The sequence below is a fragment of the Drosophila santomea genome, chromosome 2R (genome assembly GCF_016746245.2).
Source record: "Drosophila santomea strain STO CAGO 1482 chromosome 2R, Prin_Dsan_1.1, whole genome shotgun sequence".
Taxonomy (NCBI): domain Eukaryota; kingdom Metazoa; phylum Arthropoda; class Insecta; order Diptera; family Drosophilidae; genus Drosophila; species Drosophila santomea.
In genome coordinates, this window is record NC_053017.2 from 6,639,688 (window position 1) to 6,666,266 (window position 26,579).

At 40.0% G+C, this 26,579-nt stretch overlaps 1 protein-coding gene across 2 annotated transcripts in view; it reads left to right on the top strand.

Moving 5' to 3' along the window:
- Positions 1–26,579, top strand: part of LOC120445325 — a 40,221-nt gene that overhangs the window by 1,680 nt on the left and 11,962 nt on the right. For both annotated transcript variants that reach the window (XM_039625648.1, XM_039625649.1), the window contains exon 2: positions 13,015–13,046. The gene's annotated coding sequence lies outside the window, so the exon portion shown is untranslated. The remainder of the gene's footprint in view (positions 1–13,014; positions 13,047–26,579) is intronic.

Sequence of the window (26,579 nt, forward strand, 5' to 3'; positions counted from 1 at the left end):
TGGCCAAGTCAGAGGTTATTAGCCATCCACATGGAGCATTCGACAGCCCTGCGTGGCTAATTAATTTCCATTCAGTAAATGGAAATACGTACCATAGAAAACCACAAATTAATTTCCGACACAACGAGAGGGAGTGAAAAAAAGACGGACAGATAGATGTTAGACAGAATGTAGCTGTTAGATCTACAAGGAGAAATTACTGTGAACAGTCCGTTTCATTTGTATATATCTACTAGTTACTTCTAAAGATTAGTTATAATTAATATTTTACCTCTGAAAATGTTAGTTCGATAATTTATTAAGTTAGTTTGTAAATACATATTACAAGTGTAAGTGTTTCAGCACTAATTTATTTGAAACGCACTGTCCAAAATAACCATTTGTTTGCGGCCAATATAAATTCCTCGAGTTTTCTCTGCCATTTTTATTTGTATTTGCGGCCGCTGCTATTGCTGTTTATTGTAATTTTTTATGGTCCATGGTCTATGTTTCTTCTTGGCCTCATAACTAGCGACTGGCGACTTCGACCTATATAAGCGATTCTATTGTGCCCAACGTGCTTTGGACATTTCCCAGCCAAGGCCTGAAAGCAGACACCAGCGAGCATTTCCACTTTCGCTTTTCATTGTGTGTGGAAATGGAAAATAAAGGAAAGGCAACGAAAATGTTTGCTTATCTCCTTGCCTACACATTTTTATGTGTGTTGTGTTGTGCTTTGTTTTCGGGGCTCTGTTGATGGGTGTCGGGGCTTAAGGACTCTCCTTTTTGGATTTTTTTGATAGTCATCAGCATGCAGAGCCACATGGCTGCTGCTGCTTCTCCCACTACCAGTCCACCCACTCCTCTTCTAATCTTCTTCAAGTTCAGCGAAAGCGAAAACGTGGTTGGAGGGTCACCATAAACATGAAAATCGTCCTACCGTTGAAAGTTTGTCGTTTACCCACAGAGGCAACGAATTATGCCAGATTGGTTTTTATTTAAATTAGTTTTAGATTCCTCCGGCCGGAGCGCCATGGCTCCCATGTTCGCTGAAGTGTTAAAACAGAAGATACAGAAATTGATTTTCGGGCTGAGATTGAGAACTTGCGGCGGCTTCGGCTCCGGGTTCCCTTGCGTTTATGGCCAACTCAGCTGTCCCCAGCCGCCAAACGAGTTCCGCAGAAGTTCAGTTTCATACTGGAATAAATAAACAAAATGGTTGGCTCGGGGGGGCTGAAGAATCTGATTTCAGTGTCGTCTATCAATGACAAATTGCACATGATTTTTACTGTCTAGCAAGCAAATGTTTTCATACGCTGACTGCTGTCGCAAACTCTTTGGCTGTTTTGATATTCTTTATATTTCGCTTTTTATTGTGTCTCCAAGTGTCAAAGCACCCCTTTTCAAAAGAGTCAAGTAATAATGAAGTTTATTAAATGCCAATTCAGATCCACATCAGATAGCCCATGGAAAGTTTGCAAACAGAAAATAACACACAACTCTTGATTGCCGGGCAAACTTCTTTCGTTAACCTTTTCGGCTGACCCGGGTCTCTATTTCTCATCAGCATAATCCCGAGGGGATCACAAGAGGAAAACACACACACAACTTTCCCAAGCCAATTCAAAATGAAAATAAAAAAACACCTCCACACCCAGCCACTCAAAGATAGCTTTAGTAAACATCTCTGGCTGGAGAAACATCTCCCTCCCAGCCAGTCGTTGTATCATTTATCACAGCTTACACACCAAAAATATCATTTACATGGCAAAGGCTGTGAAAACGCAAAGTGAAATGAATTATGTTGGAGGTGATGAAGTTATCAAGGCGCCATCAACGCCACAGAGGCAGAAGCGCTTCAAGTTGTCAATGAGATTGATTATTTAAGAGGCGGAAAAGCGCCAACCATTTTCTCAGGTGGCAATTAATGATTAACGCACCTTGCACATCATAGCATAGAGATAAGCTTTCTTTATGGATCATAAATTTGAAAAACGTCCTTTTAATTTCACAGTAGAAATAAGACACTATAGATTTTAAGCTTAATAATAAAGCGAAATCATTAAATCAAAAAATTGTATTAGCATTCGACGGTTTAGTACAACATTAAAAAATCAGCTCGACAGAATATATATTATAGTTATTATGTTTCACAAAAGAGAAAGACTTTACTTATATTAAGCTAAGAACCATCGGGATTAATTACCTGTTTAAAATTATTGTAAATTATTGTTGGATTGCGAAAAAAACTAGATCAAGTTCGTTAGCCTAAAACTATAACCGCATAAGATATTCAAATCTTATCAAAAACTATCTAAAATTCCACTTGTTTGTGGAGAGCAATATTTAGCCATTTAGGTCTAGACTGGAACTTGCTAATAGCCAATTTCTAAGAAAACTCTTCGTATTGTCTGTAGCTTTGATTGTTATATCTCCACCGTCGTTCTGCTGCTTCATATCTCTTTCGCTTTGTCATTCTTTGGCATTCCAATAAACAGTTCTAACGCTTTTTGTTCTTTTCCTTTGCCACCGCATGATTGTTATTATGCTGACCCATTTTGCTCGGTATATATACTTTGCGTGATTTTCAATTACCAAATTACTGACCCCAAAAACGATTACTAAATATGCTCAAACAGTGCTTCATAACTACCAGCAAGTCTAATAGTAACCACAAGACGATTGCTTTATCAGCGAAAAGTTAAATGGAGCAACATGGAGCACAGTTAGTAAGAACCAAAGAAAACAACTATATTGACTTGGAAATGTAATTCAATTCCAATGCGTATCAAAATCCATGGGGGGAGTGGGAAATGGGGGTTTGTGTTTACTTTAGATAACCTATCTAAGAACCAAAAAATAACCCCTGCCCCTCCAAATACCAATACCCTTGGGATCGTCGGATTTGATCGCAGGCAATACGAAGAAATCGCTGTCGATTAGTTTCGATTCCCTCATATTTATTTTTCCACCAAGTTATGAGCTCACCAATGGATTGGACAGGTTGGCGCTAACGATTTGAAACGTGGATTCATTAATAGAACTTATCAACAATATCTACACAGGAGAAATTCAAATTCTTGAATAAATAATTTTTATTAAAAATATACATGGATTTTAAAGTGCAATAGTTATTTCGGTTTTACCATATAAAGATTTAATAATTTTTTTTCAGCTTTGGGTTGAATATGATTTGAGTGATGGTTTTTGTTCGTATGTCTACCTGTTGCTCCGTTGTTTTCAGTGTACATACGAATTTCTATATATCTTTCCCCCAAACCTTTATTTTATTTTGCAATTTGTTGAGGCAGTCTGTTGTTGTTGACTCTTCGCTGAGTCAGTCCCTCAATGTTCTGTTCTTTCCGCTGCCTTTGTTGCTGTTCGACTTTTATCATTTTGATGTCATCGAGCGGGTTCTTGTGCTCATAAAAAATCGTCTTACGGTGTTTTGCTTCTTATGAAACCTTTTTCTTCTCCACTTTTAATTTTCCATTCTTGTTTGTTTGGCTCGAGTTAGTTGAGGCGTCAGCTGGTCGCACCATAATTTTAATTAAAAATCGCTTAAAATCCTTGGGAAACTGTATGATAAAAAGCAGGGGAAGATTAGGATGCATAGATAAAGTAGGGAAGGGGGTTGAGTTGGAAGGAGTCTGGGTGTCAACACGTGCCAAGTTGTTTGTGTGTGAGTTGTATCTGGGAAAAGTTTTTAAAACTTCGTGAAGAACAAATTGAAAGAGTCGAAAGTTGCAGCAAGCTAAAGTATCTGCAAGATATAAAAAAAACACCATAAAGTTTAAACTTCAATTGGCGCATGCAGTTTGGCTCTTATCTTGCTTTCTTGCCGAATTCATTCTGCCGAATTAACATAAACATACAAATTGTATAATTGCTCGAGGGTGGACCTTCTAACTCCATTTCCTGCCGTCTCTTTCGCTCGGTGGTGTGTGGTGGGGTGTGCCACCAGGGCGTATGATGAATTTGACGCACGTGCATGTCACACGTCAAAGTGGTGGTTGTACTGCTCGTTGTAGTTGCTTTAGGTATGTTTTTGTTATCCTGTCAGGACTTGCTGATGGCGTTGTCAACATGCTGCCTGTACCGCACAGTCGGTTTCCCTTTTTCAATATTCTTACAGTCAAGTGTTTGTGACAAAATGAGGGACAACAAAACTGGGAAGTAACATAGTAACTGGGAAGTAACATTGCAATAAAATGCCAAATCTGCATACTTACTCGAAAGTGTTCACGTATTAAAATCGCTTAAATAGAAAAAACAATAGTAGTAAAGTATTCCAGATAAATATATATATATGTATATATATGTATATTTTAAAACCCCACAAGGGTGTTCAGAATTCCCACTTCAGATTCCCACTTGTACATTTCTATGTAGCACTTTCCGTTGCCTGTTTGTGCATATTTCAATCATACTTGTTATTGCTGGCGTTGTTATGCCTGCGGCTTACACAGACAAATGCAGGAATTATCATACGCACCGTTGACCCAAATTTTTTAAACCAAACCAAAAAAACACCCTTGAATCAGCAAGACACAAAGACGAGCCCACATGGCGAGGCAGAGTCATTTCAAAATAATATATTTGGCAGCACGTGCTGAGCAGAGAGAGAGAGGGGGTAGAGACCTAGAGGGTTGCCATTCATTATGCTTAGTTTTTGGGGCGCGGTTTTGTCCCCTCGAATTGGGTCAGCCCCTTCCAGAGACCCCCAACAATATATGCAGTTTATATATTGTATAAAAAATGGGCAGCATAATGGAATGGCAGTTTCCAGCGAGTCGGCTTTATATTCTCATCCCAGTTGGCCCTCGAGGGCTCACACTGATTCGCATTCTCATTCTCTCAAATTGTCTTTGCTCATTAGGAGACAAAGAGCGAATTTCACTCGGCCCTGCCACTTTAGGCAGCTTTTAGGCGCTTCGGCTAATTATGAGGAAGAATTCGTCCAATCTGCAGTGCCCCCTTTTCTCCTGGCGAAAGTGTTGGCAAGTGAAGTGAACTTAGTTTCGGAGGATGCATTTTATTTACGACAAAGTGAGCTTGCCGCCAGCTGTGTGCCACAATACTTGAAGGGGCAAGCGAGGGACTTGCTTTCGGGGTCGGGGTCTGCGACGCTAAGAGCAATGGATGTGGCAAATTGTCTTTCTGGCGGAGGGGAGAGATTAATTTATAAGCTTTCTGCGGAAATCCACTTACCAAGAGAGGTTAAAACCTTGTCTAAATGAAATTTAGTGGAGTTGGGTTGTCCTTATGCGAAGCAAACTATTGGTATACAAAATTATTCTTTAAATTAATCCTTTAAATTTTTTTAAGTTAGTGCCATAATATTTCAGATAATTTTTTGTACGTTTCCTTAAAAACTTAATTTAATACCCAATTGCTATCTGAATATCATTCGCCATCTAAATCTTTCCCTTCATTCAATCAACGTTCATTCAGAGCACTGCCTATTAGGCCAAAGACCCCATCGAAAGTTGATCACTTGAGCAGCCAAATGGCTTGTCTTCTTGTCCCGTCTTGCCTTGTTTAATTTCTGGCCAGCAGCTAACAAAGACTAGATTTTGACAGCTCTTTCTCTCCGTTGGCCATAGAAGGCGGCCCAATGAGCCTTACATAATCCCGCTGGCCATTGAGTGTTTCTCGCACATGGCGCTGCTGCCCCATTGTTTGTCTGTCATTATTAATCCAATTAGTAGTTGTAATAGAATGCGGAGCGGCGCGAAGGGAGAGGGGGAAAAGTCGCGGGTTGCGCAACCCAGAAACGTGCCCCAAAGGAAATTGGGTCGAAATGTGGCACGAGACCGCGAGTGGCGAGAATCGAAGCCACTTGCAGCCAAGTTGCAAGGGAAGGGGAGCAGCATGTCAGGGGCAAGCGGCTTACCATCAGCTGCTTAGCAACCGGCATTGTTTCAACGACTATGCTAATGATGCTCGATGGTGATATAAGCGGCCAATGTGCATCCACTGTACCCAGCTGTAGTGGGAAAAGGTCAAGTTCAATCCATGTATCCGCATCTATGTGAACTGGTTGCGATCGAGACAAAGTCTTGGTGTTCTGTTATCATGCAACTTTAAGAAAATCACTTTTGGTAAGCAGGGCTCATGCTAGGAAAATGAAATAAATCACCTTCTTCATAGAGTAAATATCCGAAACACGCAGTTTATTTTACAAAATATTTTATATATTATATTTTAACCCAAAATACATTTTTTATTGCACCAAAACTATAATTTTTTGAGTGCACTCTTAAATGCAGTTAAAGGTTTATTAATTACAGAGATATTCAGAACTTTCCCCGCTTTATTCTAATTACCAAAGTGGGATTTTCTTGATGCTTTTATTTCGTTCCGAAGAAATTCAACGTAAATTATAACCACAATCGCACTCGTTGACGTCTGTTTCTGTTGTTTATTTATAGTTTAATTATTTGCTTGTTCGACTGTATTTAGACAAGTGTTATCCCATTTATAACTTGGCTTTATGAGGTTAATGTGGGCATTTCATTTGCTGGTTGTCAGTGCACTTCGTGTTTTTATCGGTTAAGCGAGTGAACGTGCTGTTTATGACACTTACGCAGATGTGGGGTGTTTGTAATTTTGGTTTTTAATTTTAAAGTTTCTTATTGAGGAAACACTAGAGTGTGATAAGGCAGTTCGTTTGAGAAACGGATCACAATTTTATCAGCTTTTGGTATGCCCAAAATATGTCCCATGGGATCTGGGGAATTTGAAAAAATCGTATAATCGAAACAATTTGTCTGACATTTTGCACCGAAATCTTAAGAGTCGTGTGTGTTTTATCGTTGTTTGCTTTATCAACTGCCAACATGTGTTTTCCAAAATGTGATATATTTCCGCTACCCTAAATCTTTACCAAGCTGCCACCAACTGGCACCGACTGATAGCTCAATATTGACTTGGCTAACAATCTTGTGTGACAAACAAATAGAGATCCCAACCAACCTTTTCAAGTCTCCAAATGCTGTGCTAACCTTTGACACATATGCTTGGGCCTAAGCTGACTTACCTTGCGGGCTAGACCTAAAAAAACATTGAATACTGAATACTAGTGAGTAATCGCATTAGAAGTATGGCCGCATGTGTGGAAAAATATTAATCATCAAGAGAAAAACTAACGGAGAAGGAACAGACATGAAAGACGAGAAATGATTGAAGATAGCACACAGAGAATTACAATTGCGGTTGGCAATCACGACGGATGGGATGGGATGGGATGAGATTCCTGCACATAAAAGTGCTTCTACATGAGGCATTGGCAGTGGCATTGATTGAAGCACACTCATCCCAGGCACACACTCAATCCGATGCGTCTCCGGGCATTATTTGCATAAGTTGTTGAACTTTAGATAAACGTTCCTGCCACTCGGTGTTCGGGGTTCGCTCGGTGCCTGGTGTCGAGTGTCGAGTGTCAAACTATCGTTGAGGTTCACTGGGTGAAAAGTGCCACAAAGCGAGAGTTTTAATTTAGCTTCGCCTCGGGTCGAGTCTCTTTCTCTCGAGTGGTTGGCTGAGCCATTCGATGGAGTTATTGCTTCGGTTAGATCCATTTTGATTTGCATAAATTGCCGCCGGGTCTGCGGGCTGTTCGAAACTACCACAACTTTTCCGTGGCACCTGGCAAAACTTTGACTCAAATTGCTTCGACCTGCGGCAGGGAGCTCACAACTCAATACTTTGAATACTTCGCCCCAAAAAAAAAAAATAAATAAAAAATGCGAATAAAAAATAAAACGTAAATATCAACAAAAATTTGTGCATTTCAACTGTGAACGTGACATTCATGAGAAAATGTCCAATGAACACAAATTTTCAGAGAAGTATGATTGAAATTGATAAATGAAAGAGCCATTTGTGTGAGTCAGTCGTAGACACTTTTCGTTGAATATTCCTTAATGTTTTCGTTTTTACTTTGCTTTCGGTAGAAAATGAGAGAAATTTTCAGCTTGAGAGAATTTCTATTCATTTTGGGAACAGCTTTTCTGTTGTATTTTTGTAAGAAATTGTGATTTAACAAATGTAATTCTAAGCAAATTTTATTGACTGCAATGATGGGTCATGCTAATATTAATTAAACAATATTTTAAAAATAAAACGACTACTTCCTTTGAAATTCCATTTTGCTTGTTATATTTATAGGCTTTATTAAATACTTTAAAGCTTATTCATATGTGGTGCTAAAAATTTGCTAAATTGCTATTGAAAACTCTGGTGACCTTAACATATTTTCGAAGACCCCTCCCATTTGACCATTGTTGCGGTCGCCGACAGCGTATTTATTTTTCGGCTTTAATCAGCCAGCATTCCTTTCCTCTCGCATTTTTCTTGTTTTTATAATTCTCTCAACATTTTCGAGGATGCCAGTGTCTTTCACCGCCCGGTCACCACCCAACTGCTGATAAGCAGCGAAGCAGCCGCCAAAGCGGAACTCAAACTCAAACGACATTATCATAATTGCTTATGCTTCATTACATGTTTGCCGGCGAGTACATGGCGGTCATACAGATAGGCTTAAAGCAAAAGTACTCCCTGCGCTCCTAGCGACCCGAAAACCTAACCAAACACGGTAGTCGAACTCGCTTTTGTCGACTCAGCTTGTACAAAAAAAAAACAAAAAACCTATAATCACTGAATAAACAAGCTGATAAAACAAAGGCAACAAACATGTACAAGCGCAAATATTTGAGACTCAACGAGAGCAGACTTTCATGTGCCCCCATATACATAAGTGCAGATAAAGATAGTGATCGCCAAAAGTGAACTAGAAATAACAATAAACGGGGCAATTTGGGAAAAGATAATACATTTTTCAAGTCTATATTTCGAGCTTGGAATAAAGCACAGAATACGTTTTCAAGCCAACGGACGTTATATTCATTGAGATTAGATCCGCTTCTGAAAAATTATAAATCATAATAAGACTTAATGTGGAAAAAACAACGATTTCAAGGTCAGATTTTGTTCTGTGTAAGAATTGAGTTTGGAAACCGAACTCAGGTCTCAGATCCCGATATAGAGTCGGATGCAGACGGGGCTAAGACGGCTTAGACTTTGGGAGCCGCTTCAGTCGGCCGGACTAACGGTTACAGTCCGCCCCAAAAAAGGGCATGGCCTCCACGGACATGGAGCAGCAGCCCATCCGCGTCTAAAAATCATCGCCATGTGTGTCCGCTTTTTTCTACTCAACTGTTACATTTTTTCTGTCTCTGGCCCCGTGACTTGGCGATTTTATTTTCGCTCCATTTGTGGCCATAAATATTCAGTCAAGTGTCATCGTTGTGGAGTTTGAAATGAAATAGATGCAGGCAACAGAGAAAGACAAAATCGCCAAGCATATGGGAAGGCTTAAAACGAGTTAAGTCACTTCTGTGGTCGCGACCAAGCGACCAAGTGGCCTCCTCCAGCTGCTCCGCCTCCGGTTCTCCGCTCCTCTGGAACTCCAAGCCCCAAAACCGCGACTCGCCGCTCCCTCTTGGAACCGCTCCCGGACTTCCAACTGGCTGCCAATTGTGGCAGCGGTAAAGATTTCGTTCGCTGTTGTGTGTGACCGCAGCTGAGACCCGCAGGAGATGTACACAGAGAAAAATACCCTGGTCCTTGAGAGCATTTAATATGCAGTTATTTAAAAATGTGAAATGGAAAACAAAATGTTAAATTTGAATTAGAATTATTGTAAGACAAGGAAGACATAAAATCGTTTTTTATACAGTAATCTTCTTCTACTAAAGTAGTACAGAAAGCTTGCCAAAACGGTTTGAAGTTTAGTTGAAAAAGGTTACATTTCCACGTAATTTGTTCTGTGCATTTGAAAAACATGAAAAATAGCTATGGAGAACCAAAGAATGTGGCCAACACGGATGGGTCAGACCTAAAAAGGGGGGTTTCAGACGGGGAAAAGAGCAGATGTGGCTCTGTAGCGGGTGTTAGGGCAAAGTTATGGCGTTGGCAAAAGCGTTCCAAGTGAGTTTAGCAAAAACTATGGAACCAGCAGCGTGGGAGGCTCAATAAAGTTATCATCGCTGGAGATGAATAAATTTTTAGTGAACGAGCAAAGGATGTAGATTAACGTCGATAAACACGAGGGATTGTTGAGCGCTGAAGTCTCGGTGAGATAAATGATAAGATTTCAGTGGGCGATCGCAAGTTAATATTTTGGAGGGAAATTCGTAATCTAGAAATGTAAAGTAAAAGCTTAAATTAATTATTTTCCATGGTTGTAGCATTGGTATTCTCATGCCAAATAAATTTTTACTAAATGCAGAATGTTGAATTTTTCTTCAACCAATCAATTCCGTCCTTATTACAACTCCTCTATCTACCCTCGTTGCAAGTAGAAGCACTCACGGAAGTGCAATGCATGTGAAGGCATGCATCTGATGAAGTATTCAAACCAGCTACTAAAAACGCTCTTACGCACACATGGGTCTTAACTCCTCGGTACAGGAAGCTGCCAGGATTAACTGGCCACTTGAACACGATTAGGAGTGAAAGGAAGGCATGCAGAAAGAGTTAGTGAGAAGTGAGTTATCGAGATGCTGGCGAAATATATTAAGATTACTAATCATTGAACACTTATCGGGCAATGAACATCAGTCTCGCCCAGCCAGATAGAATTATCTCTGCCCCCAGCCATCTCCTTCTGGCAATCATTCCCTCTCTTTCGGTCGCCCTACAGCCCTCTCTTTCCACCAGCTCAATCACCCGCACGTGCTTGCGGGTTAGAGCGGTTGAGCGGTTGAGCGGTTGTTCACGCTCAATTTGCATGCATTTCATTTAGGAGGCATCTGTCTCTTTCGAGCGCTCTATGCCTCTCTCTTTCGCTGAATTATATATTTGCTTCTTTTCGGTTTGCTGGATTGCTTAAAGTGCACGGCCAGGTCACGTTTTTGATATTTCATTCAATCAAAACAAATTGCTGTGGTCCAAAGCCCTGGACCACCGCTCTTAAATAAATAACAAAATGTACCACAACAATCTAAAAAAAACCCAGACCAAGCCAGTGGCACAATCTTTTTGCGGTTAACTTATTTCATCGCTCAGGTCGTTAGGCAAACGACCGTAAAAAAAGCACGGATCGTAAAATAGAAATTAGATTAAACATCATAAAAATGTTGGGCCCAAGTAACTTAGATTCCGATGAAAAAAAAAAACAAAAATGGGGCGGCGAGGGCGTGTCCTGAAGGAGTTTAAAATTTTCCCAATTCTTGGCAGGCACTTTACTAATTGACAATTTCCAACTGAAAAAGAAAAACTTTTCTGTCGCTCTTTTGTCGTTTTCTTTTTGTAATAGCCCCAAAGTCAGTCATTTCGTCTAAGCCATTAAAAAATTAATTGGCTGCCTTCCCTTCGGGCGGAACACGCCCCATACATCGCACTAATGCCGCTTTTAGCCAAGTTAAATGCTTCCCACCCAAAACAACCGCCACAGAAGAGCAAGCCAAACAACGCACAACAGCGAAAAAAGGGCTTGTCGTCGTCGTGGTTAAAAGGAAGTAAAATGCTTGGAAAACCTGAGAAAACTGACTCAAGAAAAGGGAAACGACTACCATGGAGTTCTTGTAATAAACAAATACCTTAGTGTTTAAAATAAATTGTTATTAACAGGCAGGTTAACTTACAAAATTTAAATTTATTCGACCTTTAGTCATTGTTTTGACCATTTGTTAATCAAATAATTTAATTGAATTCGCTCAGTCTCCCTGCTCTAGTTGGCCAACAAAATTATGAACAATATCCGGCCATCTTTCCTTCCGTATTACAAGCTTCCTGTACTCTCTCAGTATACCCTTTCTACCCTAGGGCACTTGAGAAAACGTTTAATCTTGCCACAAACTTCTAATTTTTATTGCTTCGCTTTGTCATTAGCTTTTTTTTTGCCTTTATATATATTTTCCGCCAGTTTGTTTTTGTTCCGTCAGTTGTTTTGTTCGAGTGGTTCTCCAATTGCTGTGCTGACCTTTTGTAGGAACCCCTCCAATTATGAGCTTTTTGAGTAGGCATCTCTCACTCAATTTGGCTCAATTTGTATTTTTTTTCGCCCAATTCGATTCATTGTTTATTGTTTACGTAGCGTGGGTTGACGCAACCAGTCGAAATTTTGTCTCACCGTAATTACAATAAATATATATGACGCGGATTGCGAGCGGATAAGATAAGATTCCGTAAATAATTCCACTTCCGTTGCCGGCCGACCTTCCGAAACCCAAACAATTGATATCAATTAGCGAGGCAAGTGAATCACTCTAGAATTCCTAATTGATAAGTCAAAAGGTTCTGATTAAGCTCAGACATGAGCTATTGGTGGGGGTAATGCAGAGCAATGCTCCCCATAAAGATGTCGGGACTTCTTCACGTTTCTCACATCGGTTGGAGGCATTTTTATGCACTTCATTTATAAATGACAGCCTTCATCCCAGTTTCGTGTCCCTCCAGCTGGGAAAAGCGCAGGGCACCCTGGGCAAATGAGCTGGGACGGAGGAGCTGTAGCTGGGATATGGAGTCCCGGACAACCCTTAACCGTCTACAGTCCGTCTGTCGGTCCACTGCCACTCCAGCCACTGTCTGGCTGGCAAAATTTTAATGAGTTGGAAATTTAATACCCGGAGAGAAGATTGCAATGCGATGGACGGGGAGGTTTCGACTGCGGTAGGTCAGCCCATTGGAGCGCAAGCGATTCAATTTTGTTCCCAGTAAACTTTTAAATTTTCCGTGAATTTAATTGAAATTGAATGGAATGAAACGAACGAGTCCGACGGAATCACCTTGAACTTGTCCAGAGAATGTCGTCATTTGATTTGAGTTTGGATCTGAGAAATATACCAAGTACTTTAGTTGATTTCGCATTGGGAACTTGCTTCAGCTTCCGCTGATTCTTCGCACAGTGCGCAATTTCTCTAAGATAAATGTTTTCAGTTCAGTCGCAGTCGATTTAAATGTATATTCTTAGAATATTCGCCAAGTTAATTTTGATTAATATTTGTATTCATTCTCTTCTCTTTGCAGTTCCTTCTTCGATTTCTTCATCGACCGGAAACGTAAGTTCCCAAATAAAATCCATTTGTCATGTAGTTCTTAACCCAAATCCGCCTGCGGGCCATTTAAAAGCTGACGTTTTATTGCGTAATTTTATGTGCGACTCATTTTCATTATCGTTGCGATTTCCAGTCACATGATCTTAAGTTCCGTTTACGGCTCTAATAAAAATTAGCCGGCAACGAGATGGAAACTCGTTAAAAATCCTCAAATGAGTGTCGCTTCATCTCGCTCTTGCCCCATGCCTGCTAATAGCCCCATCCCGCTCTGTGGGAGTTCTAATTGTAGTTTGAGTCGAGTCTCCGAAATAATTTACGATGCTCGAGAGTGTTTTGCAGCTCTCTGTCTTAACCCTTTTTTTTTTGTTTTTTTCTATTGTTGCTAAACACTTTTGGTTTTGGCTTCTACCTGGCGGTCAGAAATTCGCAGAATTTTTAGATTGCATATTGAGTAGCGGAGTTTCTTCCAAACAGCAAGGGGGACAGACTGATTTATGATGGCCTAGTAGTCTGATTTGAAAATTGTGCGAATAGTTTAAAGGACGTAAAGCTTGCAACAAACATTTATAGGATAGTTCATCAAAAATCACAATAGTCGTGTTGGCATACATTCTAAAACTGTATACCTTCTATCTTAATGAGGCAAATAATGCCGCTGCTGTTATTTCATTTGTAATAAATTTAATCTATAAGAGGTCTCTGATTTTGTAGATTTCCGAACGGCTTTTGAGCTTATATTCTCATTGCCATGCAATTTCCATTCAGAGTCACCTTCAGGCAATTTACACTGTTTATTCCTTGTCAATATTTTCATTTTTACGCTACTTTCCAATGATTGCACATGCAATTCTCCGTTCTCCCATAATGCTCGTATATTACTAAAATGTACTTTATGCAACAGCTCTGGCGTGTCAATCCCAAGTTACTTATTCAACTGAAAGATGGAAGATACACTCGTTCTCAGTAGTTATTCAACTGTATCCGAGAGATACTTGTAGTTTAGTATCCATCATTAGCTATACAATAATAAGTTGCAAATAGCTGTAAATGAGTTGAGTTGAGTCAAGTTTAGTGCAATTTTGTATGGATCGGCGGAGAGGTTGTATTTCTGTATATTTTTTTATGATTCTATAGAACTTGATAGTCGTGATGATCATGATGACGTTCCCTTTGTTGTTTGCCATGTTCTATAGTTCATTTTTTCGGTTTTCCGCTATTTTTGTTTATCTAAGTATTTAAGGCTTTGTTGATTTTCCTCTTTTTATTTTGTGGCTTGACATCATCCAACCAAACTGCAGTAACTTCCTTTTGTTATTCTCCATTTAATTTATTTGTTTTACGCTTTGCGAACTTTTTAATTCGCTCGTCATTTATTAAATTTCACGCTTTGGGAATGAGCAAGATTAATTAAGCGTTTAATCTTTGATTTATGGAGCTCCGATGTATTTATTTTGGGTGGTCGCTTTTAGCCAGCGGCGTTGTAATCATAGAAGGCTTATTATTTAAACATGGTATTTATTCAGAATTTCTGTTTGCTCAAAATTATAAACAAAAACCGACAATTCAGCAAATCTAAACATTCTATATATGTATGTTCGTCTGTTTTTTGCGAAAACCAATTTATTTAAGCAGGCAGTCAGACAGGCCTAAAATTGAATTATGAGACGCGTGCCTATTCGAACACCACAGGAATTTTTATCATTTTAACTCATTGAAGTTCTTATTTCGCTTTAAATAAAATATAATATAAATAGTTTCAACGTGTATTTATTTTATTGCATTTAAACGTAAATTGGCCAATTTGTCATTATACCCGTTACTCGTAGAGTAAAAGGGTATACTAGATTCGTTGAAAAGTATGTAACAGGCAGAAGGAAGCGTTTCCGACCATATAAAGTATATATATTCTTGATCAGGATCAATAGCCGAGTCGATATGACCATGTCCGTCTGTCCGTCTGTCCGTCTGTCCGTCCGTCCGTCTGTCCGTCTGTCTGTCCGTCCGTATGAACGCTGAGATCTCAGGAACTACAAAAGCTAGAAAGTTGAGATTAAGCATGCAGACTCCAGAGACATAGACGCAGCGCAAGTTTGTCGATTCATGTTGCCACGCCCACTCTAACGCCCACAAACCGCCCAAAACTGCCACGCCCACACTTTTGAAAAATATTTTCATATTTTTTCATTTTTGTATTAGTTTTGTTATTTTCTATCGATTTACCAAAAAACTTTTTGCCACACCCACTCTAACGCCCACAAACCGCCCAAAGCTGCTACGCCCACACTGTTGGAAAATGTTTTGATATTTTTTCATTTTTGTGTTGGTTTTGTAAATTTCTATCGATTTGCCAAAAAACTTTCTGCCACGCCCACTATTACGCCTACAAACCGCCAAAAACTGTGTTTAAGACTCTCCTTCTCCCTTCCACTAGCTGAGTAACGGGTATCAGATAGTCGGGGAACTCGACTATAGCGTTCTCTCTTGTTTTTTTTTTAAAAAAGATTCCAGTAAGGGTCTTTCATATTGGCTTTATTACCTAAAACTATGGTAATTCAACCATATTATTTACCGGCGATTAAGGGTGTGCAATTTTCTGGGTGCCTCCTTTTTTTTTGTGATTTTAAAAGCAATGCAACATTCATTTCTCAGATACCCACTGACAGGTGCAATCCATACCACTACATTGCTTTGCTTTAGTTCGGTCTGGTTTTTTGTTGGACTTTTGTAAAGCCTGCCGCAAAAATGCGTTTAGGCCACCTCAATGCAATCGGGTTGTTGTTTTTTCGCAAAAAAATACAGTTGCGTAGCTTGGCTAAGCCCACAAGCCAGCGATGAACAGATATCGAAAATTGGGTTAAGCAACCTGTAGTGGCCAGGTGTATCTGTCACCACATCCACTTCCATTATTTTTCTGTTTCGCTTTTTGCCCAATGAAAATGAAAGCAGGCCTCGGTAATCAAGAATACAAGTGGGTCGAAGATTTTCGCCGGAGCGTGAAAGTGAAAAGTGTGGAAAAGCTGACCGACTGCTGATGACTACACTTACTTTTGAGCCCCAGTGGCCCCATCTCATTACACCTAATTTGTTTATTTTGTTTTGCCTTTAGGTTAGGCGTCAACGTGAGAGAATCGCTAGATGCGCTGGGAAAGTTCAGTGTTTGCACAAAGTGAGAAAAACACAACTAAATTTGAACATAGCTTTGAAAACAGCCTATCTTATATAAGAACTTGGGCATCATTTGTAGATAAATAAATAAAATGGATAAGAAAAGAGGCAATAGTGAAGTGCCTACTTGACTGCAAGCTTAGCACATAGCTATGTGTCCATGTGTCCCAAAGTCACCAGGCTTTCCATGTTTGTTTCCCCCATAAGGATCGACCAGCTCATTTGCATGACAAGCTGTCGGAAGCGGCGCTTAATTCACGCAACATGCCCCAAAACACGATTGGACTATGACTGTGCCCATGTATCTGTATCTACATATACTCGTATATGCAGATATTTGCCCGGATCGGCTGCTTAGGCTTTGAGAGACAAATCACTTTTACCTGTTTGCGTCTGTTGTCTGTCGTCTGTCGTCTGCCACTTGGGTTACATATCATCCGCAGCAGATACTGGGTCTCTAAGTGGTGGTCAGTTTGGGCGGTGTCCCTGGTTTTTTCTGGCTTTCTACCCCAACCAGTTTTTCGGATTTTCTGTACGTGTCTTTACTTTTTTCCTGCAAATTTATTGGCAATAATCATTTGGGGCTTATACAAATTGCATGAACAAGGCGAAAGCCGTCCACTCGAATGGGCCTTATATATTTGCCCATATCTATATCTTTGATCGCTTCTATGCTATGCACATTTCTGTGTAGAGGCGTTGTCCCAACTTTGGTCGAATGAACCTTAATTAAAGCCAAGATTGGCCGCTGCGGCACGATTTTCTTTCGAAATTGAACCACATTGTTCAGCTTATGGACGAAATGCGTTGGCTGGTGATGCCGGGCCCAATTTAAATGACGTGAAATTAAAGCACAGAAAGCGCAAGTGCCGAAGCTATTTGCGGAGAAATTTTTATTACATTTCAAATTAAACTAAAATTGTTATGGCTTAAAACGAATTATGAATTTCCAGACAGGAAAGTAACTTTGTCATCAGTAGCTAAGTTTGTAATAGAAGCTTGGTGCTCAATAGAAACTTTGAAATGACAGAGAAATGTCGGCAATAAAAAAGTTGGTCAAAGGAAGCTACATATATATACGATTTAATAAGGCTGGCAGCCTCTCTTTAATACAGAATGACAACAAAAATGTTTGCCATTAAAGCCATCTCTTTATGAACCATAGTTTTTCGAGCGCCATTTTTTACAGCATTTTGGGGGCAAAATCAAAGTGTAATAAACGACAGTTGCCATGGCTGCCATAGCCAATATCCAGCGACTGATGGGGAGTCTATTGTTTGAGCGTTGTCAATAAGAAAAACGCATAAATCTTGTCTGTGGTTGGGGCAGCAAGAACGGGAAGGCCTTCAAAAATGAATTCGCATTTGTTCTACTTATTTGCATAGATTGGGAGTTGATGTGGCAAAATAAATTTCGGTGTTCCATATTTGGAGCATGTCACGTGATTTGCCGAAAGTCAAACTCAATTTCAGTGCTTTCGTCACGAAACGTATGTGGGGAACTACACATATATCATGGCAACATCAATAGAATAAGGGCTTGGCTGCTTTTTGGCGTTGGCAAGTAACGCGATTTGTGAACCCCAAGTGTTCTTTCGTATCGTTAAGTTACTGGATTGGAATGCGGTTTGGTGGGTTCCTTTTTTCGATAAATCTCACAGGAGAGTTTTTAATTATTTTTGGAGAGTGTTGGCCAAAAGGAAAAGAATGTTTCCCGCCGCTATTGAGTTATGCGATGCTCAGGGAAAAAAATGAAAACTTGTTTTAGGCCTTGCGAACAGGAAACACGCGTCTGGAATCAGGTTTTCTTCGATGATAATGATTTTTGGCGTGGCAGGTGGACGAGAACTTGTTCTCCTGTTCGCGCAAGCCCGCTAAAAGGAAAGTTCAACTTTTGTCGGCAACAAAAATGATTTTCACACACGCATAATAAACGTTAATTTGGCATTTGCAAAACAAACATTCAGTGACCTTGCTAAAATGTGAATTCGCGCTCTGCAATTCGACTCACGTTTCTGGGCTTCGGGCCCTTGAGCACAAGCCCATATAATGTCGATATAATCCTCAGCCCCCAAATACGAAAACAAGTGCGAGCATGACATTTAAAATTTGACCAACACTTTTCAATTGTTCCCATGAATCGCATGCTAATTAGGAATTGGGGAATTGGCGGAGTGATTGATAGATGGCTGTTCGGATTGACACGGGGGGCTTAGCCGACTTGCAAACATTTGGCCAACTGCCCAATACAGTTAAGTTCACACCCGCACAGCCCAGACAATTGGTCTTCGAATGGTCGAGGTGGTTTTCCAATGGTCGGCAAAATGTTTTCGGCATTCGGCGTTTTTAAGTTTCGCTTTCAACCATTTGAAGGTCTAGCTGAAGAAGCAGAAAAATTTAAGTTAATTGTACTTGGATGGGCCATTGTGTGACTTGCATTGTCTGATTTTAAAGCATTTCTTATATTGTGTTATAATTTTTGATGTTAGTCTTATTGTCGGTGACAGGGGAGGCCACACAATAAGATCTTCTTAAATTTTGTGGGGGCTGGTAAAAGAAAGTTATTTTTGCACTTTGCCAAAGGCGTAGTCTTGCCGTTGATTAAGGGGCATTTTTCTGAATGATGTAGTGACTTTAATTTGATTTGGAAAAGCAGAAGATGAAATCTAAATCAGCTTATCAATATAAAGTTTGTTTGCATTATTACATGTAAGTGCTTAATACCAATGCATTAATAATTATGTTAAATTTATTTGTGCTTTTAAAGTTTAATTGTTATTAGACAAGGCAAGACTCCGCCCTTTCTGCGATTTAACTATATGTTACCCCCGACGTGGGTGTAGCTAATTGTTTGTGGTTTCTTTTACAAAATTTAAATAAACTCAAACGCATAGCGTAAATAATTGGACAAAGACAACAAATCAAAGAAAGAGTCGGCTGGCGAAAAAAGGTGTCCAAGACCATAAACCATAATGTTTGGACTTGACTTTCACTCTTCTCCGAACATTGATCTCGCTGTCTCAATCTCCAAAGTCGGTGGTGGTAAAATTCAGAAGGTAAAACCACAGAGATCATAGTGACCGCTGGCTATGGAATTTCACTTTTGTTTTCGATACGACGAAGAAATTTGATTTTCGACGACTTTGATTAACATAGATTTCATTCGACTTTAATTCGGTCTTAATTGGACATCGTACAGTGACACGTCCAGCAATTTAGGCAGTTCATCAATCAGTCAATCAATCGCACACAATCATTGTCAAACGAAATTGGTTTCCGTTTCGTGCCGTTTTATGAGGTTTTTGAATCCTCGCCATTCGCAATTAGTGGCAAATTTGTAGCCGGTTTTCAGTGCGAGTGCTAAAAAGTAGGGGTAAGTGCTGTTGCATGAAATATCCATCCCAGGGGACACCCGTTTCGACTTCCGAACTTTTTGGCCACAAACTTCTTCGCTCATCTTGCAAACTCCCCACAATCAAGGCGATGTTAATTTTACATATTGCAACATTTTACGTTGCCTTGCCTTTGGATTGTATCTCGACTTGGCTCACAAACTCATTACAATAGCTATGTCTGCGCAAATGTGAACAGTCAGCTCCCAGACGAACTCCCCGGCCCCCTCATTGTAATGGCAAAAGCTCGTTGATGTTTTCAGAGATGCCAACAGATAGAAGTTATTTTTAACTGGTTTATGTGCAACTGATATATCTGGATAAAAGCTGTTTCTTATGCACAAATAAAAAGGCTTGGAGCAACTATTCAACTGTTTTTAATCAAATTCTATTGTTGTGAAATTAAGATATCCAGATATGTTGAACATTTTTAACTAATAATACGTCGCAACTGTTTATTTCAAAGAAATAAGGCAAAATCCAGTCGAATATTTATCTTATTCATAAGAATCTAAGATATTTATAAAAAAACTATGATTATTTCTATGAAAACTTATGCTCACCACTGACTCCTTTCGTTCCGCCGTTTGTTGCATTCATCGCGTTGACAACAAATGGCACTAAATTTTTGCCATTGCATAATAAACCCTCGACGCTGCCGCTGATGACGCTGCCTTGCCAGTGCAGATGAAGGGTTCACCGTAGCCAGTGGGGGGCTTCACTGTACTTCAGTCGAGTTGGGCAACTACAGAGACAATAACTTTTCTTATGATGCCATTTTTCACGTGGAAAACTTGAGCCGTCTGCTGTGAGAAATTGCGGTGGATGGGTTGTGGAAAAGGCAAAAGTTTGGGGGTAAATTGGTAAGGAAGCAGTGAGGATATTTTGGGATAAATCTCAGAGCTCTTCCTTTTTGGATTGCTTGATTGATTTCGAAGAACGGATTTGGCCGTGGATAAATTGGATTTTTCAATCGATTTTAATGCAATCTAAGCCGTGACAACTTTGGAAAAGGTTTTGTTTTTTATACCCCTACCTACACTCCCCTCTTTTTACTTGTTACAATTTAGTGGTTTACCAATTTTATGTCTTTACGTAGTGTAAGTTCTATAGCGCGAAACCCTTGATCATTTCACACCCGCCTTCACTTACTCACCGATTAGGTAAACCATTCTCCAGCTATAAGTTGGTAAACTTCTATAATAAACTTGCCCGACAAATATATTTAACGAAACTTCCAAGTTTTCACTTGTGACCACAGAAACTACAATCAGATCCCCCCCTTTCAATATACATCACTGCACTTGTGTTCAAAAGTCAAGTTGAAGTTATTGGTGCAAGAACAAGTGAACTCCCCAAGAATGTTGGGAGCGTATCACCAAGTTAACATTGTGCTTGGGTGTAAATGGGCCGAAACGGAACAAGTCGTATATTAAACAAACTAAGCCTAACTGTACTCCTGGCAGAGTACAGTCAAAGTTTTGTGACTAAATTCCTATAATAGTATAAAAAATTAATCTTAAATGTGACGAGCCAAGTTAAAGTGTAGAAACTCAAAGCCTGTTAACCAAATTGTCTCTACTTTGTTCCAAATTTCTTAAGAGAACTTAAAGTCAGTTTCCAACAGAGGAGCTCTACTGTAGTCGGTGCTGAATAAGTTCTTGTCCGGAACTGTGGTTGTGCAAAAATACGAAGAAGATGGCAGTGGTTGTTCGTGGGCGAGAGTACTTCAAGTTAACCTCTAATTGCCATTGCCCCAAGTGCACCGAGCGGCAATATGCTGCTCATTTTTTGCCCCTCCGTTGGCCATCCAGTCCACCCGACCACACTGTGCCCCTTCCACAGGCTAATCAAATGTTACATGCAACGTTGGAGCAGTTTTTATTGTACTTCGCCGCCGGGCAGCAGCAGCAGCAGCAGCAGCAGCAGTAACAGCGGATCCCTCCAGTAACCCATCAGACCCTTCAAACGCCCCGTCACATACTTATACCTTTCTATATATAGAGGGAGAATGGAACCTGAGGTTGTCATTTGGTCGCCTTTGTTGAGGCCAGAGAGTGTGTGCCGCCGGATTCGTGTGTGTGTTTTAACCCCATTGATCTGATGATGACTAGCCCAAAGGCAGTCCTGGCCCTTCAGCGAGCTTCCAACAATTTGTTGTGCTTGCTACGAAGGGTATATTAGATTTGAAAACGGATTTTATTATTAGTGTGTTAGATTGGCAAATCCATATAAAGCATGAAGTTTTAACGGAATTTTTAATGTTTTTTATCTATCATCCAACAAATTTTAATTTGTGATTATGAAATATCAAAAGTACCTTTGAAAAGACAGAATTGGTTTTCAGTATATTTGTAACGATTGTTATACATTTTAGTACATCAAGTAGTCAGACTTGTTCAATACGTTTTCAAAGCTAGTAACTGTATCCAAATTAGGGTATCCCAACTTCATTGTCCCTAAATAAATTGCATCCCCTTTGTGTCTCTATGTTTTTGTGTTCCTGCCATGCATATACATATGTACGTAAACCTTAACTTTATTTACGTGCTTGATTAGAAGTGGGGAGCTAGCCCAGCCCGTTGGCTCTTTCAGTTTTGTGTTGTTTAGCGACGCTATCAATCTGATGTTCCCACATGCCCCACAGCCCCAGGCCACTGGCACGCCCCTCGATTGGCCCCAAAACCCCCGTCCTAAAGCCGTGTTAATACCATTCGGCGTCACTGTTATGAGTCGAGAGCGGGCAGGTTTTCCTTATCATTGTGCAAGCGAAAACTTAATTGAACGGCATTTGACATAGTTTAAGGCGATGACACCATAAACATCGTACCCACTGTTTCCCCTTTCGGATTAGATGGAAAATTGACTTTGTTGCCGTTCGGAAAATTAGTTTCATTTGTGAATTGCGCATCATTTGGCGACGGCGTTACACTTCGTGTGACATCGAAACCCAGAAAAAATCCCAGGGCATAAAGCTACGCCAGATTAGGCTGCATGTCGAGAAAGAGATGACTCCCAATCCCAAACCCATGTCCCGCGTCCCATATCCCACCTCCCCAATTCCCGGTTCCTCACCAAGCCAAATGTCACGCCAAACCATGCAACGCCAACAAATGCAACAAATGCAACAACTGCAGCGGTTCAAGCTGCTTTCCACTGATTGCGAAAATCATGCCGACAAGAAAAACTATGAAGGTCTTGGTAGTAGACTTAGGGATACCCCTCTCTTCACTTCGGACTTCATAGAAACTATTAGAAACGTGCATATTTCATTTGAGATACTTAGTATGTCACGAGGGTAAGGTCGCTTTTTCACGCAAAGGTTCACCTAAATACGTTGCCGAAAAGTACCTATACCTGCTTCATACCCTGTATAAAAAGAGTTGCCAGAATGTGGCATGTGACAGGGTGCAGAAGACGAGCTTGAGCTCCCACCAACCATCCAAGTGCTCCCCCTTCTGCAGCTGCATCTGCAACCAACTGCAGTCGCCGGGTCTCGAAAGCTTCGCAATTTGCAATCCACAGCAGCAGGGACCAGCATCTCCCATCCTGAGTGAAATTTTGTCAATGCATCTGGATGTGGCTTAGGGTTATCGGAGTCACGGAGCGGGAAGAGTCAGGGATTGAGTTATGAGTCGCAGCAGTGAAGTAAATTAGAGAAGGCAACGAAGGAGTTGTGAATATTTCCAGGCAAAGGATCAGCTGCAGAAGTCGCTGTGGGCAATAGATATAGATACATGCAGCAACCGGAATTAGGTAGTCAAAGGTTCATCCGGTTCATGAAGAGCTGAGCCGATGGAGGAGCCAATTTGATGACTAGCCTGGATTTTATGGGGTTATCTTCGCAGCTTAACCTTAAGGAGAGACCATTTCAGCAGGAAAAGGAGTTTATGTTTCACAGGATAATGCTTTCAGCAAGAGAAGAACATTTAGGATGTTTGAACGGCTGCACAGAACACTTACTGCGATTAGAAAGTGCAATTCAGCAAGGTTCAAACTAGGAATTGGGCAACAATTTGTGTAAAATATGTTAAACTTTAATGAAAGACTTAAAACACAAATGTACACGCCTTTGCTTTTGGGTCATCCGGTGTGGCATTGTCATAATTTAGCTCGCCCCTAGTTTGATTTATATTCGATCATAAATTAAATAACTTCGTGCGCAACTGTGCTGCTACATGTTCATTCGCATTACATTTGGCACATTTGCAGTTGATGCACGAGTCTAATGGTAATTAATTAGGCATTTAATTTAATTATGAGTGCAAATTGCACACAGGTCACAGCATCCGCTAATTTCTGGTTAAATGCAATGGAAGTGATTATGGCTCGGCAAATGTTTTGTTCACCGCTCTGGGGCTTTAAAATGTAAACCAAAACTCCCACAATTTCAATACATAATTTACACCTGTGTGCTTTGTTCAATTACCAAATTCTGAGGGAGGGAGTGCTGTTTCGCATTAAAGTGAATGATATGAATTTCAATTTGCGGAGAGGAAACTCATGGATGGCGATTCCATTATGTACATCCCAGATTCCGTATGTACTCATTCCAAGTGACAAACTTGGGCAATTTCCGCTCCACGGAAATGTGCACAATTTAATTTTGGACTGCGGTGGCAGGAGTTTGCTCATTTTTCCCCCGTTTTTTCTTTAAGGAACATCTTTTGGTCTAGCCGAGCAGAAGCTTAGTTAATATCTTCATCTGCGTATCTCTCCGCGGAGTTGATAATTTTCTGCTTGAGTGTGTTGCAGACTTCCCCAAGTTGCTGCTGCTTTTAATTAGAATTAGCAAGTCTCTTGTCGTAGCCACAAAAATGGTATGTACTCACACATGACTGGCATTCAGTTTGGACCCCAAAGTGAGCAGAGAAGTTTCCTTACCCAGCTCCCCCTTTCTTGGCTTAAGATAATTTTTCTGCCGTGAAAACATAAATTCAAGTTGTTTTTATTACCATGCACACTCACGCACGTTTTTCTCCTCTTCTCCTTTATCCCCCGAAGAAACTTTGTATACCCAAAATTTTCTGGGAAAATTAACAACACTCGTGGCTTTGATTTATCGCGATAAGCGGATGTTGTTGTTTGCCGTTGCTCCCCATTGTTTGTGGGGCGTGGGGCGGTGGGTGGTGTTGCTGAGATTTTGATTTTGTCAGGCCCCATATATATGCAGATTGATTTTCGGGCTTTAATTAAGTTATCTAGTTTGGCATTTTGATAAATGCTCTCGACGCTTCGTTACGGCGGGTAATTGAAAGTGAAGGCTAAATGATTTTGGCCATTAGGAGGGTTGCGCTTCCGGCAAGGGAATACGGAAACTTAAAACTGAAATTTCATTTAGGGAACTAACTGCTTGATTAAGGTAGATACAGTTGATTATTTGTATAATTTGGTTATTGAAATACTTATAAAAATTAGATAATGAGAAGATGTGATGCCACCTACTCCACAAGCCTCGAATTCGACGCACTACTTAAGCACCCGCTAAAAAGACAGACCCATAAATTAATTAAAAGTCGGAAACAGATAAAAATGTGGTGTAAAGAAGGCGAAGCAGCCAACAAAAAAAGAAAGAGATATGGAGATATGAAAAGAGGCAGACAAACAAATTACACATGCGACTGGTGGCCGCGACAGTTTGGCTGACAATAATTAAAGCAACTGCACACAGCCGCCAATAAGAACAACAAACAGCTGCACGCAAACACCAGCGGCATCCTCAAACATCCTCCACTCTCTCCTCGGAACAAAGATGATCTATATATGGATGTGGATGCACCTACATACAAGTGTACATATATGTGCAGTTTGAAGGGCGGCAGGCGGATGCAACACGCATGCAGCATGCAACTCCATGCGGCAATTATGTGAATGCCGCACACACAAATTGAAAAAGTAAACCAACTGAATCCGCAGACAGTGTGCCCTCTTTAAAAGGAACTTATAATTTTGACATTACAGCATTTAGAGCTGAATTGAAAAGTAACCAGTCTTATGCTAAATATGAACAGTATATAATTGGGAAGCTTCAAAGCAGTTGTTACTTATGAATTTCTCATCCATTTAGATTGAAAAAACAAAATCCATTTTTAAAGGACTTGTTTCATTCTCATATAATACAAATATATATTTTTTTAAGTGTGGAAGTAATACTGTTAAGTAAGCCTGAAATTTCCCCGTATTCTTTATTCTTCAAGTTCTTGGTAACCATAATCTTCATACATGACAACCACACAGACCAACACCCTAGCCAGCTTTAATTGTTAAACAAATATTCGTAAAAAAAGAGAGAGCACAATTAAAGGCCAAGCATTTACTTGGTTTTATTACTGCTGACCTCCGAGGTCGTTGTTTACTTTATCTTTTTTTGGGGCAAAGTTGGGCGAATTCTTATGTGAGGCGAAGAAGTGTGATGCGACTACATACATATATGTACATACATATAAGCTCATGAGATGACCGCCACTTAAAATGTTTTCTTAGCCATGCAAGTGGGAAAGTTTTTGAACGAAAAATGTTCTCATCCAATTAGCGAAGATAATTGCTGATGTCAGAAAAAGGCAGCACAAATTTTTGAAATAAAAGGCGGTAATATTTTTATATTATTTAAGAAAATAAATACGATGCGAAAAAATGGGCTTGGTTTTTTAGTAAAAGTAAGCAAAGTGGGAATTTTGAAAATTTTCTTCATTTTAAGCGCTATTTTAAATTATTTACGTAACTTTGCTCAGCTATTGAAAACAATTTTTAAGTCAAAGCTCAAATAATAGCCCTATTATTTATGGGAGGCTCTTTGTTATGTAAAGAAATTTCTGTTTTTATTATGCAAATATTTGGCATATTTGCGGGCTTTAATTGAACGATACAAAACGCTCAAGTTTCTGTTTGTCTAGCGCATAACAAATAATTCCCCTAGTTAAGCCACTTAAATGCTTTTAAAGTGATTTTACCTAAGCAGTCTAAAGTGTTGCACAACTTTG